Source organism: Trachypithecus francoisi, unplaced genomic scaffold (assembly GCF_009764315.1).
Source record: "Trachypithecus francoisi isolate TF-2019V2 unplaced genomic scaffold, Tfra_2.0 Lachesis_group10, whole genome shotgun sequence".
NCBI lineage: Eukaryota > Metazoa > Chordata > Mammalia > Primates > Cercopithecidae > Trachypithecus > Trachypithecus francoisi.
In genome coordinates, this window is record NW_022681455.1 from 66,349,885 (window position 1) to 66,370,410 (window position 20,526).

Genomic DNA, 20,526 nt, shown 5'->3' on the forward strand with positions numbered 1-20,526 from the left:
GAGTATGTCACAAGAAGTCGAAGATGGAAGGAGGTGAAACCATAAAATGGGATGGTGCATTCAAAGAAGAACCAAGAGAAAACCCTAAACAGCAAAACAGCAAAACCATTATTTCTCTATCATTGCAGAAGATTGGAATATGTGGTTTCAGAGTTGGAAGGGAGTCTGTGATATAGGTCATTTGTTTTTCCAATGGTAATGAGCTGATAAAAATGCATGGTCACTTAGCTGACAGAGGCTTCAATGCCTCTTAGCAATTCCACATTGTCTAGCTCTTTAATTCTCGACAAAGAGAATTTCCAATCTGCTCACATGTACTCAAACCTCTGATCTCCCTCCTACATCTTTCACTTTTGCATCTGACTCAACTGATACTCCAGAAAGGATTTGGTAGCCATAACAGACTGAGATTATCTCAACTTCCTACCGTAAAATATGATAATTTATTTACATCAACACCCAGTTTTTATTCCTTTCTGTTTCAAATCAAGAGGGGACCCTTCTTTTTATTAAATTTCACTCTTTCTCATGTGCTTTAGATTTCATTTCCATAAGACCTCTCCAAAACTTGATGCAATCAATTCTTTCTCACTCCTGATTCATCAGTTTCTCCATGTGATTCTTCTTTTAGTATTTAAACATGCTTTAATATTTCCCATTGTAAAATAAAAAATAAAAAAAAAACTCATACCCACATCCTCTTTTGCAGTTTTAATTTTAAAATACTGATAACTAATGCTCATAATTATTGGGAACTTAGTATACGCCAGATGTATTCTATGACCTCTTTTATCAACTTGTTTAGAGAAAGAGGTGAGGGGACCTCACTAGGAGCATGCCTGCCTGTGGAGCTCCCATTTCACTTCTGCCAATGGAAGTGGAGCCAGCAGAGGGCTGACTCCCCACAGGAATCTCACTCTTTCCCTGATAATCCAGGAAAGAGTGAGCGATGGCACCAACTAGGATCATGAAAATGGAGGGTGAGTAGACTTTCTATATCATTATTAGATGCAATCAAATAGGAATTGGTGATTGAGTGGATGTGAGGGAAATACAAAGATGACATCCAAGTTCCTGGTGGGAATGATAGTGTTCTTTCACTGACAGCAAACAGGGAAGGAAGAACTGCCTTAAGGAGAAAGGCAGAGTTCATGTTTGGAGATAGTAGACTTCAAATATCTGAGGTTGGATAACTCAGAGATAGGCAAATAGGGATTTGAAATATAGGCACAGATGGAATTAACCAATCTCAGGGTTGATTGATACTTTGTCATAGAAGTCCTTTGAAATCTCCATGAATTGTCACACCTAGAATTCCATAACAGTCCCAATGGTGGCATTTAGTGTAATTCAATCGTAGTGGTTGTTTAAAAAAGGAGGCATTTTTCTCTTAGGTGTCTAGAGAGGTCTGAGGACAGGATTAAATGATAGCCTGCCTTCTTCCTGCACCCCACCATGGCAGTATTACTTTGTTTTTGCTTAAAAAATACATTTTATTGTTCAAAAGTTCATCCTAAATATTAATAATCTGATATCATTTTCATAGCAGGTTCTATAAAGAAGTATATTAACTCTAATTTCATTATAGATTAAACATATGAATGCATAGCAGAATGTTCCATGTGTGTTATTCTTTTGAGAACTTTAGGAACTGCCTAAGTCTAGATAAATTACTGTAACGGGTTGAGAATATGTATGAATTGTTATTATTGTTAATACTTTTGAGAATTTGCCAAGAACTAAACACTTTACACTTATTATAAGCAATTTTTATAGTAATCCTACATTGTAGGTATTTTTCATTCCCATCTGACAAACGAAAGATTGAGGGTGTGAAAAATATGATAATTTGCACAAGGTCACACATTTAGTAGCTTTAGTTACCAACAGTCAGTCCATGACTGTCTAAATTGCTTATTCTAAACCCTGGATGCACATTAGAATCACTTGAGGCAATTCTAATACTTAGCAATTCTAATACTTGGGCTTCACCTGAGACAGATTACATCAGAATCTTGGAGAATAGCACTAAGAGATCCACAGTTGTTAGAGCTCCCCAGGTGATACCAATGTGCAGCCAAGGTTGGGAAACACTAGCTTGACTTTAAAACCTACGACCTTTTTATCCCGTGCTACCCCTAAATCAAAAATTGTTTTCATTCCACATTGAAATAGTTCTGTGATACCAACAAGACCAGTGATCAAACATGACGAACAGAATAAATAAGTGTCTTCTTGACCGGAAAGCACTATCCTCTTCTGCCTTCAAAGTTATACAAGAAATATTTTCAAGGCCTAGAAATCTCAGCAACAGGGCTGCAAGATTTTGTTTGCTTTGCTTGTTGCAAGTTGAAAACAATTTTATATTTGCGTTATTATGATCCTTGGTTTTGAGTGACTATATATGGTGCTTGCAAGCTGGGAAGGGCTATCCAAATACACCTGAGGGCACAAACCTACTGAAAAAGGATTTCCTCTACAGATAAAGAACATAGTGTAAATCAGTTTCTGTCTTAGAGTTTACAACATGATTTTTACTCTTTGCTTATTTATTTAAATTGACAGATAAAATTGTATGTATTTATCATGTACAAAATGATGTTTTGAAATATATATATATATAGTAGAATGGTTACATCTAGCCAATTAACATAGGCATTGCCTCACATAGTTATCATTTCTGTGGTAAGAACATTTAACACTTTCCTCTGGTCTCTTCAGACACCTAAGAGAAAATACTTCCTTTTTTTGAACAATCACTGTCTTAGCATTTTGAAGTTTCTAAATTATTAGTAAAGCTTTCGTTGAATTCTTGGCCTTATTTAGCAAGTGACTTAATTATATTTCATTTTGAATAAAATTGTTATTTTTTTAAGCCTGGAGATAACAGTATATAATGAAGCATCTGCTGTGTACGATGTACAAATGTTTAAATTTCCAAAGCACACATTTCAAAAAATCAGATTTTCCTGTTATGTTTGAGAAACTTTCCAAGAGCTTCAAATTATGAACATGTTTTCCACTAAATACATATTTTTGACATCTGTGGAACAGATTTTTATCTCTGCTGACATATATCTAGCACCTATTTTCTTTTTAATAGTGATGCTTTTATGAATATGAAATTATAAAAATTTAGCAAATAAGAGTTATTTTTTGAGATATTCACATTTAGAAATTGCTTTTATTGCTCCCTCATTCATCATTTTGTATCTTACATAACTTTATATTGACAGTTTCTTCTGTTTAGAGTTAGTCTTGTGACAGATATTTTAATTATGTAGAAAATAACCTGCTTCAAAATTTTCACAAATTGAAGGTTGTGTAAGGAGTTGAAGAGATGATGTTTCCTCATCATAACCTTGTGCCATACCTTGTAAGCAAGTACTGTAACTTGTATTTAATGGTGAACCAAGAGTTTTCAAGAAAGAACTAAAGTCCATCATATCTCTTCTATTGATATTTTCTATAAAATCCAAGGGAAAGAATGCATGGGCCAAGTACTTGGGTCTATGAGAGAGGTTTTTCAGCTGTCTACAAATGACACTGCTGTCAATGTGGCATGTCATAGCAGCTGTGGAAAAAGGAAGGTTAGGTGAAGTGATAATAACAAAAGGCTTCTGATTCAATTTTTATTGCTATCAAATTTTTCATTTAATTTTATGAAATGAACCTTGTCTTCACAATATCTGTTGGTTTTAGTGATTCACTTCATTAGTTGAAGTGCTTTATCCAGGTAACCTCAATTTGCACATGTGTTGATGGAGTTTATATAACCAAAAATATATTTGGAAATGGTGTATTTCTCTGTTTTAGTTGGTGGTGATTTGAACAACAAAGGCTCATGAGCTAATATAATTTTTGTTTATTTATTATAACATCTATTTATTTGTCATGTGCATACCTTTTGTTTCAAAAAGAATAACAGTACTGTTAAAGAATATGGACAATCATTAGAAAATTAATATTAGAAAATGAGAACCCTTTAAAGCACAAGGCAACATGTTATAGTGGAAAGAGCACATGTGCTTCTTTATTTGCTGAGTATGTAACTTCAGGCAAGTTATTTAAACTCTCTGAGCTTCCCTTCCTCCTTTGTAAAATATTTCCCGTACAGCATTGCTGCAAAATTAACGTTTAAGCAGAGTAGGTGCCTATCAGTTAGTTTTCTCATCATATTTTAAGATTCAGTCAAACATCTTCAAATGTGCTTATTTTGCCAAATAAAAACTATCATTTATCAAGCACTTACTGTGTGTAAAGTTATGTATTACCTTTATGCAAATCCCCATTTTAGCCGTTATCTTATTTCATCGTCACAATAATTTATTTTTAATCTGCAAGAACTATGGTCTTCTGAATAGTGTAAATATGCAGTTATTAGTGCAGCCTTTAAAGAACTGCCTTTGAAATCACTGTGGTCATCACCAAAATTTCTTTCCATAGGATAGTTAATGAGTAAGGAGTTACTGGTGTGTCCAGAATTATATTGTAAATGCCTTGTAAATATTTTATTCCATGTGAATAGCAAGATATATGTATTCTTAATTTATTTATTATAGGCAAATCAGGATATGAATTGATGAAATTAAACAATTCAAATAATAATTGCCTTATATGTAGGAATTAGTTTAGTTTGTCTTAGATTGTTGAAATGTTACTATAATTGCAAATCTTGATTTCTTCATAAATACTGTAATTGAAGTGTGCAGATATTGACACTCTTTAAGAGTTTCTAAATAGTATACTAAAGTGCTTCACTTCAGTATTCTGTTTGTCATTTTTCTAGCAAAAGCACAATTCTCTATATTTTATTCCATTCATGTTTTTTATATAATCTGTCATAGCAAACATGTTCTCTTTTGCTTTTTGAAATACTTACAAGATAGGTATCTAATATTGCTTATTTTTAAGATGCTAACACCTTTAACTCATTTATTTGAAATGTTGGAAATAAGGTAAATATAGTATTAGGTATATTTTTCAAAAATTCTTGAAACCCTGCAAAACAAAAAGCAGTAAATAGTTATATTTCATACTCTAAGAAACTCATCACTGTAATAATAAAATAATATTTTTAAAGGAAAATAAAAGAATAATTAACATTTGAACATTTTAGTAAACAGATTACTCAGATATATCTGATGAAAAATCGGAAACATAGACAAGTAACATTAGAAAAGGAAAAATGTATTTCTTAAAAGGTGCAAGAGAACACACACAATCATATACTGACAAATTGAAAAATATGTGTGAAGTGGATAATTTCCTAAGAAAACACAAATTTTCAAAATTAATTGAAGAAGTGAATAGCCTGATGAGGACTGTAATTACAGAATTCTTGGTATTGTAGAGTTTTAGATCTAGGAAAGCCTTTCACAACTGTATGATAAAACTCTCATAATTTGTAAGTGAGAATGTTGAGGTCCAAAGTTTTTGTCGTCTACTGAAAACATCCTATTAGCTTCGGAAATTAGAAGGTCATGGGTGATCCCTGTGGGATGAAAGTTTAGGGGATATGCTAGATGGCAAGAAGAAAAGAGGAGAGCAGGTAATAAAGAAGTTAAAGTGTAGCTTAATCTTTCAAGAAGTTTGACCACAATTGGAAAGAGAGAGAAAACAAACCAATGAGAACCAGTGAAAACAAACCAGAATAATGGACAGTTGGTTGGTTGGTTAAGCACAGAAACTTCAACAGATTTGCAGGCTAAGAGATCGAGTACATAAGATAACTAAAGGAAGATAATGTAGAGATGACTAAATATGGAATCAAGAGTAGTTATTATTTTTTGATATTAGATGTGAGAATAGTGGTTATCTTTGTGAGGCTTTGGGACTGGCAGGATGGAGATGCTCTAAATTTTTATCTTGATTACAGTTACATAGGTGTATGTATTTATACAAATGAATCAAGTTTTATTATAATATTTATTGTGGAATAAAATGCATATTTATTTATAAAAATTATTACTCTCTATGCATTAGAAGATAATGTCAGTTTAAAAATTTAGCCCACCAAATAGTAGTTATTATGTATCAAATCTTTACAATAATCCTATGAGGTAGGTGCTATTATTATTCTCACTTTATAGTTGAGGAAGGGAGTCACAGATTTTAAATAACAGCCTGTAAATGAAGTATTATGTGAACCCAGAGTACAACACTGCGTGACTCTATTACACTATCTCCTGAAAGGGGAGGGGCCTGCAATGGAGAAGAAGGGAGTTGGTGGAATTAGGGAGAAATTTCAAGGTAGTTGGACTAGTGAAGATGAAGATATCAATAATATAGATGGTCTGCACCTCATCTGCACCTCATCAGTTATGTAGAAGACAAGCCAGTTTGATATCACAGTAAGGAGGAAAGTTGGGGCTTGAGAAGGATGAAAAAGACTGAGGATTAGACTATGGAATGAGCACAAAATATTTTCAGAAGGCAGTAAAAGGTAGTCAAGAAAGTCTAAAGTTCTGAGATCAGAGACAACATTTTAACCCCTGCTTCCCACTCTTAACCAAGGGACATTGGCCAGGTTGCTTAGTCTCTCCAATGCCTCACACGTAAAATGGGGCTGGTGATCATCTGACCACATTTTATTTTGTTTTATATCACTAGAAAGTCCCTCTATCCCACTTTCTTCTTTTTACATTTTGTGTACTATTTTTTGCATTTAATTTTTTCCATGATTTAGAATTGCCTTGTCAAACAAAAATTTTTTAAAAATTAGGATTTGAAGATAATTACATTGAATAAATTTATTGACCTGAGGGAGATTGACATTTGTATAATATTGTCTCTTAACTCATGTATATAATACAGTTTTCATTTATTCATGCCTTCTTTTGTCTTTAATTAAATGTTATAATTTTCTACACAAAATTCATGCATATTTTAGTAAAATTCATTCTAAGGTACTTTATAGTTTTTGTTTTTATTATGAATAGAACCTTTGAATTTATCTGATAATTGTCCCTTAACAATTTTGTTCTATATGTGCAATTTCTTTCTCGGCCCTTGAAGGGCTTACATTTTTTTGAAATTTTTATTTTGCTTTTACCCTATTGTCTCTGCTAACCCCTTTGTCCTTTGTTTGCTGGACTTTTCTCTTTTTTCTATGTTGGAGGATTCTCAAATTGTCTCATTATTCTTAGCTGTTTATTCATATATATAAGCAAGACCCTAAAAAGCGATCCATACCTCTGTGTGGGTGAGTGGGCTTTTGAAAGGTGGATTTCACAGTATGTTCATCAAAGATGAACCAGTGTATGAGAGTTTTTTTCCCTTTGAGGGAGAATATTAATCTCTGACATTCTGAAAGTAGAGGGGAAGGAGAGAGGAGAGGAGGAGGGTCCTATGGTTTAATACACCTACCCACTAGTGAGATTGGTATCTGACTTCAGAAACCAACCCATTCAGTTTCTCCAGAAACTAATCTTCCTTGTGACAGTGCCGAGCTGTGTTGACTAGAGAAGGAAACACAAAGTTTCAATTATTCTCTATGTAGATTTTTCAACCAACCATTCTTTTTCAGCCCCATATAGAACTGTGTCATCCTTCTGTTTCTGGTCCCCACATTCAGAAGGTCCACAGAGTGAATAAGCTTTATTACAAACAACATTTCTATTACCCACCCCCTGCCCCACCACCCTATAAGCAGGTAGTGTATAACTTTCTCTACCACTCTTTGTCAGTTAAACCTTCTTTCCTCAGAATCTTCTGAATTTGTCAACACCTTGAGTTCATGGTGTCTACTGCCTATAATTTTTTCCTTGTGACTTAATAACTTGATTATTTTAGTGTGGTTTGGGAGGTAGAAGAAAGACAAATCAGTAATGTTTAATTAAACATTTTGGACTACATTTTCCAAATAACATCGTTGCTAATATAGAAAAATTAGATTTGTATATTGATCTCAGTATATAGGAAATAAAATTTTTATATGTTGATCTTGCATCCAATCACCCCATTGATTCTTTTTACTATTTCTAATAGTTTAAAAATGGATTATTTTGGGATTTTCTAATAAATAGATGTATTATCTGCAGTGACAACAATATATCTTTATTATTGTTTTTTCTTGTATTGTTTTGGTGAGAAACTCTTGTGCAACTTAGAATAATAAAAGTGATGGTAGACATCCTCCTTTTATTCATGACTGATGGACATTAATCTAGTATTTTACTATTACACATGATTTTCACTACAAGGTTTCAAAAGATGACCTTTATTAACTAAGACTATTCACTTCAATATATAATTTCCAAATAACATTTTTTAAAATTATTATTTGGGTTCTGAATTATATCAAATGCTTTCACATTTATTAATGTGACCATATGATTTCTCTTCTTTAATCTATTAATGTAATAAATTATGGGGAGGTCATTTTTGGTGTTGAATCACCCTGCATTACCGGACTCACTCTGATTTGATACTGATTTATTATCCTTTTACTGTATTTCTAGATATAATCTTTTATTTAGTAATTTCACATTTATGCTTGTAAGTGGAAGTGGCTTACAGCTTTCTTGCTCATTTCGATATCAATGTCATGCTAGCCTCCTTATAAAATGAGTTGGATACTTCTAATCTTTCTCTTTGACCTGGAAATGGTAATGTGAATTTGGATGTTGCTTACGCTTGTTAGAATTTGTCTGTTGGTGTAGGGAAAATGATACTGAAATGTTTCTGAATTTCTACTTTTTTTGAAGGATTATTTCTTCCATTATGACTCCACTTTATCTGTTATTAGTTTTATCTCTCATAATTTATGTTTTACTAGAAAAATGTCCATTTTATGTAGCTTGTCAAGGATATATATATATATATATATAATCATATATATAATAACCAAATATATATATAACCATTTTAATTCCTAATCTTATTTATCTTGCTTTTTCTCTCACCTTTAAATATCATCACAATGGCCAAGGTTTTGTTGCTTTATTGGTCTTTTAGAGTCAGCTTTGGCTTTATAGATGAATTTTACTGTTTTTTAAATGTTCTGTTTTGTTAATTTCCGATTTTATCTTTTTAAAATCTATTCCTCTGATTTCTTTAAGTAGCCCATTAATTTTCATCTTTCTTTTGTTTTCTATTTAAGGCTATAAATATTCTATTATCATAGCAAAATTTCACAAGTTTTCATATATATGCTGCTGTAATTGTGATTCAGTTATAAATAGTTTATAATTTAGAATATTGGTTTCTCTTTAATTATTTGAAAGCTTTTTCCTCCAAAAGGTACAGAATGTTAATTATGATTTCTGATTTTATTAAATTGTGGTCTGTGAAAATGTCCTGTATATTATAAACTTTCTTGAATTTATTTTATTTCACTTTCTATCCTAAGAGGTTCCATTTGTATATTAGAAATCTAGATATGCTCTGGTTTTTATGTATTATATTACAAAGAAAGAATGTTAACTACTTGTGTTTATTACATTATAATAATCAATATTGTTTTTCCTCCATTTTTGGTTACTTTCTGAGAGCTGTATGTTAAGTCCATCATTATAATTTTAGTTTGACAGTTCATCCTTGCAGTTTTCTCAGTTTTTGCCTCATATACTTTGAGAAATTATTATTGTTCTCATAAAGATGTGTTCCTTCTGTGTCTTTTTTGTGCCTTGCTCATTTTTTTTTTTTTTTTTTTTACCATCTTGTTCTTTTTTTATTTGTCTCCTTTGTTCTTTGTTCCTTTTTTCTTCTTTTTCTACTTGGATTTGGATTAGCTGAATTTTTTTTTTTTATTATTATACTTTAAGTTCTAGGGTACATGTGCATAACGTTTATATCATGTATAACTCCCCAATGCAATCCCTCCCTCCTCCCCACTCCCCCTGATAGGCCCCAGTGTGTGATGTTCCCCTTCCCGAGTCCAAGTGATCTCATTGTTCAGTTCCCACCTATGAGTGAGAACATGCGGTGTTTGGTTTTCTCTTCTTGTGATAGTTTGCTAAGAATGATGGTTTCCAGCTGCATCCATGTCCCTACAAAGGACGCAAACTCATCCTTTTTGATGGCTGCATAGTATTCCATGGTGTATATGTGCCACATTTTCTTAATCCAGTCTGTCACAGATGGACATTTGGGTTGATTCCAAGTCTTTGCTATTGTGAATAGTGCCACAATAAACATACGTGTGCATGTGTCTTTGTAGTAGAGTAATTTATAATCCTTTGGGTATATACCCAGTAGTGGGATGGCTGGGTCATATGGTACATCTAGTTCTAGATCCTTGAGGAATCGCCATACTGTTTTCCATAATGGTTGAACTAGTTTACAATCCCACCAACAGTGTAAAAGTGTTCCTATTTCTCCACATCCTCTCCAACATCTATTGTTTCCTGACTTCTTAATGATTGCCATTCTAACTGGTGTGAGATGGTATCTCATTGTGGTTTTGATTTGCATTTCTCTGATGGCGAGTGATGACGAGCATTTTTTCATGTGTCTGTTGGCTGTATGGATGTCTTCTTTTGAGAAATGTCTGTTCATATCCTTTCCCCACTTTTTGATGGGGTTGTTTGTTTTTTTCTTGTATATTTGTTTGAGTTCTTTGTAGATTCTGGATATTAGCCCTTTGTCAGATGAGTAGGTTGCAAAAATTTTCTCCCATTCTGTAGGTTGCCTGTTCACTCTGATGGTAGTTTCTTTTGCTGTGCAAAAGCTCTTTAGTTTAATTAGATCCCATGTGTCAATTTTGGCTTTTGTTGCCATTGCTTTTGGTGTTTTAGACATGAAGTCCTTGCCCATGCCTATGTCCTGAATGGTACTACCTAGATTTTCTTCTAGGGTTTTTATGGTATTAGGTCTAACATTTAAGTCTCTAATCCATCTTGAATTAATTTTCGTATAAGGGGTAAGGAAAGGATCCAGTTTCAGCTTTCTACTTATGGCTAGCCAATTTTCCCAGCACCATTTATTAAATAGGGAATCCTTTCCCCATTTCTTGTTTTTGTCAGGTTTGTCAAAGATCAGATGGCTGTAGATGTGTGGTATTATTTCTGAGGACTCTGTTCTGTTCCATTGGTCTATATCTCTGTTTTGGTACCAGTACCATGCTGTTTTGGTTACTGTAGCCTTGTAGTATAGTTTGAAGTCAGGTAGCGTGACGCCTCCAGCTTTGTCCTTTTGAACTAGGATTGTCTTGGCAATGCGGGCTGTTTTTTGGTTCCATATGAACTTTAAAGCAGTTTTTTCCAATTCTGTGAAGAAAGTCATTGGTAGCTTGATGGGGATGGCATTGAATCTATAAATAACCTTGGGCAGTATGGCCATTTTCACGATATTGATTCTTCCTATCCATGAGCATGGTATGTTCTTCCATTTGTTTGTGTCCTCTTTGATTTCACTGAGCAGAGGTTTGTAGTTCTCCTTGAAGAGGTCCTTGACATCCCTTGTAAGCTGGATTCCTAGGTATTTTATTCTCTTTGAAGCAATTGTGAATGGAAGTTGATTCCTGATTTGGCTCTCTGCTTGTCTGTTACTGGTGTATAAGAATGCTTGTGATTTTTGCACATTAATTTTGTATCCTGAGACTTTGCTGAAGTTGCTTATCAGCTTAAGGAGATTTTGGGCTGAGACAATGGGGTTTTCTAAATATACAATCATGTCATCTGCAAACAGGGACAATTTGACTTCTTCTTTTCCTAACTGGATACCCTTGATTTCTTTCTCTTGCCTGATTGCCCTAGCCAGAACTTCCAAGACTATGTTGAATAGGAGTGGTGAGAGAGGGCATCCCTGTCTTGTGCCAGTTTTCAAAGGGAATTTTTCCAGTTTTTGCCCATTCAGTATGATATTAGCTGTGGGTTTGTCGTAAATAGCTCTTATTATTTTGAGGTACGTTCCATCAATACCGAATTTATTGAGCGTTTTTAGCATAAAGGGCTGTTGAATTTTGTCAAAAGCCTTTTCTGCATCTATTGAGATAATCATGTGGTTCTTGTCTTTGGTTCTGTTTATATGCTGGATTACGTTTATTGATTTGCGAATGTTGAACCAGCCTTGCATCCCAGGGATGAAGCCCACTTGATCATGGTGGATAAGCTTTTTGATGTGCTGCTGAATCCGGTTTGCCAGTATTTTATTGAGAATTTTTGCATCGATGTTGATCAGGGATATTGGTCTAAAATTCTCTTTTTGTGTTGTGTCTCTGCCAGGCTTTGGTATCAGGATGATGTTGGCCTCCTAAAATGAGTTAGGGAGGATTCCTCTTTTTCTATTGATTGGAATAGTTTCAGAAGGAATGGTACCAGCTCCTCCTTGTACCTCTGGTAGAATTCAGCTGTGAATCCATCTGGTCCTGGACTTTTTTTCATGGTAGGCTATTAATTGTTGCCTCAATTTCAGAGCCTGTTATTGGTCTATTCAGGGATTCAACTTCTTCCTGGTTCAGTCTTGGGAGAGTGTAAGTGTCCAGGAAATTATCCATTTCTTCTAGATTTTCTAGTTTATTTGCGTAGAGGCATTTATAGTATTCTCTGATGGTTTTTTGTATTTCTGTGGGGTCGGTGGTGATATCCCCTTTATCATTTTTTATTGCGTCTATTTGATTCCTCTCTCTTTTCTTCTTTATTAGTCTTGCTAGTGGTCTGTCAATTTTGTTGATCTTTTCAAAAAACCAACTCCTGGATTCATTGATTTTTTGAAGGGTTTTTTGTGACTCTATCTCCTTCAGTTCTGCTCTGATCTTAGTTATTTCTTGCCTTCTGCTAGCTTTTGAATGTGTTTGCTCTTGCCTCTCTAGTTCTTTTAATTGTGATGTTAAAGTGTCAATTTTAGATCTTTCCTGCTTTCTCTTGTGGGCATTTAGTGCTATAAATTTCCCTCTACACACTGCTTTAAATGTGTCCCAGAGATTCTGGTATGTTGTATCTTTGTTCTCATTGGTTTCAAAGAACATCTTTATTTCTGCTTTCATTTCGTTATGTACCCAGTAGTCATTCAGGAGCAGGTTGTTCAGTTTCCATGTAATTGAGCGGTTTTGATTGAGTTTCTTAGTCCTGAGTTCTAGTTTGATTGCACTGTGGTCTGAGAGACAGTTTGTTATAATTTCTGTTCTTTTACATTTGCTGAGGAGTGCTTTGCTTCCAATTATGTGGTCAATATTGGAATAAGTGCGATGTGGTGCTGAGAAGAATGTATATTCTGTTGATTTGGGGTGGAGAGTTCTATAGATGTCTATTAGGTCCGCTTGGTGCAGAGATGAGTTAAATTCCTGGATATCCTTGTTAACTTTCTGTCTCGTTGATCTGTCTAAAGTTGACAGTGGAGTGTTGAAGTCTCCCATTATTATTGTATGGGAGTCTAAGTCTCTTTGTAAGTGTCTAAGGACTTGCTTTATGAATCTGGGTGCTCCTGTATTGGGTGCATATATATTTAGGATAGTTAGCTCTTCCTGTTGAATTGATCCCTTTACCATTATGTAATGGCCTTCTTTGTCTCTTTTGATTTTTGATGATTTAAAGTCTGTTTTATCAGAGACTAGTATTGCAACCCCTGCTTTTTTTGTTCTCCATTTGCTTGGTAGATCTTCCTCCATCCCTTATTTTGAGCCTATGTATGTCTCTGCATGTGAGATGGGTCTCCTGAATACAGCAGACTGATGGGTCTTGACTCTTTATCCAGTTTGCCAGTCTGTGTCTTTTAATTGGAGCATTTAGTCCATTTACATTTAAGGTTAATATTGTTATGTGTGAACTTGATCCTGTCATTATGATGCTAGCTGGTTATTTTGCCCATTAGTTGATGCAGTTTCTTCACAGTGTCAACAGTCTTTACAATTTGGTATGTTTTTGCAGTGGCTGGTACCAGTTTTTCCTTTCCATATTTATTGCTTCCTCCAGGAGCTCTTGTAAGGCAGGCCTGGTGGTGACAAAATCTCTAAGCATTTGCTTATCTGTAAAGGATTTTATTTCTCCTTCACTTGTGAAACTTAGTTTGGCTGGATATGAAATTCTGGGTTTAAAATTCTTTTCCTTAAGAACATTGAATATTGGCCCCCACTCTCTTCTGGCTTGTAGAGTTTCTGCCGAGAAATCTGCTGTTAGTCTGATGGGCTTCCCTTTGTGGGTAACCCGACCTTTCTCTCTGGCTGCCCTTAAGATTTTTTCCTTCATTTCAACTTTGGTGAATCTGGCAATGATGTGTCTTGGAGTTGCTCTTCTGGAGGAGTATCTTTGTGGCGTTCTCCGTATTTCCTGAATTTGAATGTTGGCCTGCCCTACTAGGTTGGGGAAGTTCTCCTGGATGATATCCTGAAGAGTGTTTTCCAACTTGGTTCCATTTTCCCCCTCACTTTCAGGCACCCCAATCAGACGTAGATTTGGTCTTTTTACATAATCCCATACTTCTTGCAGGCTTTGTTCATTTCTTTTTCTTCTTTTTTCTTTTGGTTTCTCTTCTCGCTTCATTTCATTCATTTGATCCTCAATCGCTGATACTCTTTCTTCCAGTTGATCGAGTCGGTTACTGAAGCTTGTGCATTTGTCATGTATTTCTCGTGTCATGGTTTTCATCTCTGTCATTTCGTTTATGATCTTCTCTGCATTAATTAGTCTAGCTGTCAATTCTTCCACTCTTTTTTCAAGATTTTTAGTTTCTTTGCGCTGGGTACGTAATTCCTCCTTTAGCTCTGAGAAGTTTGATGGGCTGAAGCCTTCTTCTCTCATCTCGTCAAAGTCATTCTCTGACCAGCTTTGATCTGTTGCTGGTGATGGGCTGCGCTCCTTTGCAGGGGGAGATGCACTCTTATTTTTTGAATTTCCAACTTTTCTGCCCTGCTTCTTCCCCATCTTTGTGGTTTTATCTGTCTCTGGTCTTTGATGACGGTGACGTACTGATGGGGTTTTGGTGTAGGTGTCCTTCCTGTTTGATAGTTTTCCGTCTGACAGTCAGAAGGACTGTCTGTTGGTCTGTTGGAGATTGCTTGAGGTCCACTCCAGACCCTGTTTGCCTGGGTATCAGCAGCAGAGGTTGCCGAAGATAGAATATTGCTGAACAGCGAGTGTACCTGTCTGATTCTTCCTTTGGAAGTTTCCTCTCAGGGATGACTCCACCCTGTGAGGTGTGGGGTATCAGACTGCCCCTAGTGGGGGATGTCTCCCAGCTAGGCTACTCAGGGGTCAGGGACCCACCTGAGCAGGCAGTCTGTCCGTTCTCGGATCTCAACCTCCGCGTTGGGAGATCCATGGCTCTCCCCAAAGCTGTCAGACAGAGTCGTTCGCCTCTGCACCGCCCCCGCTGCTTCCCCTTTTGGACCTCAGCTGTGGGCTGTCCCCAGAGGTGGAGTCTACAGAGACAGGCAGGTTTCCTTGAGCTGCTGTGAGCTCCACCCAGTTCGAGCTTCCCAGCGGCTTTGTTTACCTACTTAAGCCTCAGCAATGGCGGGCGCCCCTCCCCCAGCCTTGCTGCTGCCTTGCGGATCGATGGCCACAGACTGCTGTGTTAGCAGTGAGGGAGGCTCTGTGGGCGTGGGACCCTCCCGGCCAGGTGTGGGATATATTCTCCTGGTGTGCCTGTTTCCTTAAAGCGCAGTATTGGGGTGGGAGTTACCCGATTTTCCAGGTGTTGTGTGTCTCAGTTCCCCTGGCTAGGAAAACGGATTTCCTTCCCCCTTGCGCTTCCAGGTGAGGCGATGCCTCGCCCTGCTTCAGCTCACGCTGGTCAGGCTGCAGCAGCTGACCAGCACCGATTGTCCGGCACTCCCTAGAGAGATGACCCCAGTACCTCAGTTGAAAATGCAGAAATCACTGGTCTTCTGTGTCGCTCGCGCTGGGAGTTGGAGACTGGAGCTGTTCCTATTCGGCCATCTTGCTCCGTCCCCCCAGCCTTGCTCATTTTTTTAGTATGAAAAGTCCCTCTTCATCTCTTTTATTTTTCTCCCAATATTAATATTGTGACATCTCGTTTTAACATGTTAGTATTTGCATAAGCTAGCTCTTTTCATCTCTTTGCTCTGTATCTTCCTGTGTCAGTCTTTGGGTTTGAAGTATGTCACATAATTACATTACTGGAATTAGATTTTTTCATCCAATATGAAAGTTTCTTTTAACCAGTAAATACAAAGTATTACCATTGATTATGATTTTTGATGTTTGGAATTATGTTCATTTTCTTACTTTTTTTTTCTATTTCTCATGTTTTCTAGTTTGTTGTCCTCTTGCTCACCTTTAATTGAACAGATAGATTTTTCATAGTTCAATTTTTTCTATTTTACAAAAGCATTGTTGTTATTTTTTGTGGTAACTGAAACATTGTTAACATAAATGTTCAAGTGAATTTTTCTATAATCTAGAATTAATCAGTATCTCATCCCTGAGAACAACAAAAAAGAAGTTTAGAAGACTTTTATTTTCCTCTGTTCCCTTGCAACTCTCATCTTGGAACCCTTTCTGATATTATCTTCAATTTTATATCCACATGGCTATATTTTTAAAATTATATAAATTTATGTAAAATAAACATTTATTTAGACTTATTATCTTTTTTAAACTATTTACTTATTTATTTATTTTTAAATATTATTTTAAGTTCCAGGAGTACACGTGCAGGTTTGTTACACGTGGAGACTTACTACTTTCTTTGCTGTCTATCCCTCCTTTTATCTCATTCCCTCCTCCTGGACTTCTTATTGTTAGTGGTTTATATTGTCTAGCAATTCTTTCAAAGAGGATCTTGAGGTAATTAACTTCAAAGTTTCTTCCAGTTTAAAAAATATCTTTCTTTATGCCTCTCTCTTGAACAGTGGCTTGGCTGGGTGTAGAATTCTGTCTTCAAAGTTATTTTCTCTTAGAATGTTGAGAATCTCATTCTACTGCCTTCTTGTACCCTGGGTTGCTTGCAAAGAATCTGACGTCAATCTGATTCTGATTTCTTCATCAGTATCTTTCTTTTTACTCTGATAGCTTTTAAGATTTATCTCTTTATTCTCTATTTTCACAGATTTCATCAAAATATATGTGCGTGTGCGCGTGCACGTGTGTGTGTGTGTGTGATCTTTAGTCTCTCCTACGGTCAGAATTTTTAAAGTTTTGAGAAAATTTTCTGTAATATTTCTTTAAATGCTACCTTTCCTCCGATTTTCCTGATTTCTGCCTTCTGGAAGTACTTTTAAACAGACTTCAGAACTTCTGTATCATCCATGCATCATGACTTTTCTACTTCCCATGTCTTAATTCCTGCTCCCAATACCTAGCTTTGGGCTATGGTACCCATCGTCAATCTGTTCTTTATATACTTTTGCTTTCAAGGAATTTCTCACAGTCTCTAGTCCATCGCAGTTTACTCTTCTTATTTTTTCCAGTTATTTTAAGCAATCTTTTCTATTGTGTCTAGGAATTTGGTGTGAAGGATGTACTTGAGAGTGTTAGGTAAAAACAGTGCTCAGTTTGACAACTTAAATCCGTTTTCAAGTTTTGAAATATTTGCCAGTAACATTCATCAGCTGTGACACTGATGAGACCAGTTTGGGGTCTGGCAAGACAGGAAAATCAGAAGAATTGAATGATGAACTTGAGATGCTAATGAGTCTCACATTTGGAAAGGTGAACTGCGAGGCTTAGCCATAGTGGAAGTCAACACGTGGAGACTTTTGAATAAAGAAAAACTGTAGGACCAAAGGTCACAATAGTGAGTCCAGTGATAGTGATAATTGAACAGTTGCCAAGATACGAACCTCTTTATGGAAAATTCAGGGATTGAGGCTTGTAATGGGAAAAACCCTAGTACTGAGGGGATCTAAGGGATGGTTGATCACTGGGGGCTTACTGATGTGGCTTTGGGTTACGTAGGAAAAGAGATCAAACAATCCTGAGCCCTGAACAGTAAAAAGTCCTCTTTTATGGAAGCTGATATGTCATTTGTGGAAAATAATGAAGTTCATTTGAAAATTGCTATTCATAAAAGTTGTATTGTAAAGACTATTTGCAACTTAGCCAATATAACATATCAGTAGAAAAATCAGTGTGTGTTTCCTTGTATGGAGTGTTTGATTTTCTTTTAAGTTCAGGGGTACATGTGGATGTTTGTTACACAGGTAAATGAGTGTCATGGGGTCTGGTTGGACAGATTATTTACACTTAGGTATTAAGCCAATACTCATTACTTATTTTTTCTGATCTCCTTTCTGCCTCCCTCCACCCTTTGATGGGCCCCAGTGTTTGTTGTTCTCCTCTGTGTGTCCATGTGTTGTCATCATTTAGCTCCCACTTTTAAGTAAAAACATGCAGTATTTGGTTTTCTGTTCCTAAGTTTGCTAAGAATAATGGCCTCCAGCTCCATCCATGTTCCTGCAAAGGACATAATCTCATTCTTATTTATGGCTGCATAGTATTCCATGTTGCATATGTACCATATTTTCTTTATTCAGTCTACCAGTGATGGGCATTTGGGTTGATTCAGTGTCTTTGCTATTATGAATACTACTGCAATGAACATATACCTGAATGTGTCTTTATAACAGAAAAATTTATATTCTGTTGGGTATATAGCCAGTAATGGGATTGCTGGGTCAAATGATATTTCTGTCTTTAGGTCTCTGAGGAATCGCCACACTGTCTTCCACTATGGCTAAACTAATTTACAATCCCATCAACAGTATATAAGCCTTTCTTTTTATCCACAACCTCAGCAGTATTTGTTACTTTTTGACTTTTTACTAATAGCCATTCTGACTGATACGAGATGGTATCTCACTCACTATGGTTTTGATTTGCATTTCTCTTAGTGGTCAGTGATGTTGAACATTTTTCATATGCTTATTATCGGAGTGTTTGACTTTATACTAATTCTTCACATGATGAAGCGAAGTGTAGCTCCTTTTTTTTCTGTTTTTCAAGATCATAGATTTTGCGATGCTCTTTATATATGGTTAGCTTTGCGACTTAAACCTCTTTGGTTCACATGTACACATTCCTTAAGTTGAAATAGCTTACCTCCGTATTTTGAGCAACTTAAGGTTAAATATTTATCCAGCTATTGTAGAATACTATTGTCTGAAGAAATAGGCCTTATTTCTTTAGTTACAATACATTTCCCTGTAGTCTGTGGCCATATTATTGTTCAAAGAGACATGATTATTGAAATAAATGTCAGTGGCTCAAAATTACATGTGCTTCAATTTGTATTGGAATTAAAGTGAATATCGGGGGTTGCAAAGTAATGAACACAATATACAGAAAGAAAATGTTAAAATCTCTGTCCTCAGACATTGAACACTTCATTATTTCTTATAAAATTTCAGTACACCAACACTTAGGGTCTAACATTGCAACGTATTTACAGTTTGATGTAACTCTTTATTGACAGTTTAAAAATAGAGATGGACTAGCTTTGCTAGCACATACAATTGTGTTGAAACAAACAGGTGGAGGAAAATGAAAGGGTAACTAGTGACTTAGAAAAGTTAACTAGTCCTTGGATAGCAAGTGGAAGAGTTATCTTTGCAATTCAAATGGATTGGCGACTATAGATAAAAAATAAGCGAACTAGTCAACCTGAAGATATTTAAACCGTAAATTGGAAAAAAATAAAAGTCTTAACGTGTCAAGAATAGGAGGAATTACAAATGGTTAAAGCTACTGCATTATACCTGAGACTAGAGTATAGGTATGAGGAAGTATTCAAGAAATCCATGATTTTATCATCTTTATAAGCAGAAACAAGTGCTACATAGATTTAAGTATTCCATGAAACAAGGATTCACATGCTGAAAAATTGTTTTGTTTTACTGCCGCTTATAATAATGATGATAATAGTCATATTTGGTCGGGCACTTACTGTATACCTAGCACAGTGCTACTCAGCTTCTTAACATTATCTCTGATCATTTACACAACCTGGTGGATAAACATGCTGAGATTCTTTTTATAGGATTAGAACTGGCAAACTAAGTCAACATCTAGTGAAATGTAACAAAATTAACAAATCATATGAATAATTTGGGTCAAAAAATTCTTGTAAGATATTCTGCATTAGCAGTGGATGGTGATAGAGATGAGAAGATATGGGTTATAGTTTTATTTCTTTGTAATTTTTTTTTTTACAATTTTTTAAGTTCTACTGTGTTCGTTTTGCCATTTTTCATTTTTAAAAACAGTAAGAATGAGAATGACTGACAAAGGAACAAATTAGTCCTGTTGCCGGTTCTGGTTTATAAAGACTTGCATTTCAACAAGATTTATAAAGAAATTATACCAACAGTGAAATAAGCAGCAACTTTTACCAAAATGAAGTTGCTGATCTTTTGCTGATGAGTCGCAAGTAATGATCAGCATATTCAAGGTAATTAAGTTACATGAAGAAGACTATCTATAAAATCTTAGCTCTGTACTGCTGGTGACATGATTAGCTTTTCAAAATTATTTGATTAGGATGCACATTGCAAAGTAAGAGTATAGAAGCATTGTATTAAGTACTTTAAAATACATATGTTATTTTTGTACTATGTTATTAGCTAAACCTCATTTTGTACTTTGCTGTTACACCTTGAATATCATGCATGTAGAAGAGCAAAGTAAT

The 20,526-nt window shown here is 35.4% G+C and overlaps 1 protein-coding gene across 3 annotated transcripts in view; it reads left to right on the forward strand.

Annotated features, from left to right (window-relative positions):
- ADGRB3 (adhesion G protein-coupled receptor B3) overlaps window positions 1-20,526 on the forward strand; it is a 771,030-nt gene that overhangs the window by 685,198 nt on the left and 65,306 nt on the right. The gene's annotated exons all lie outside the window — the stretch shown is intronic.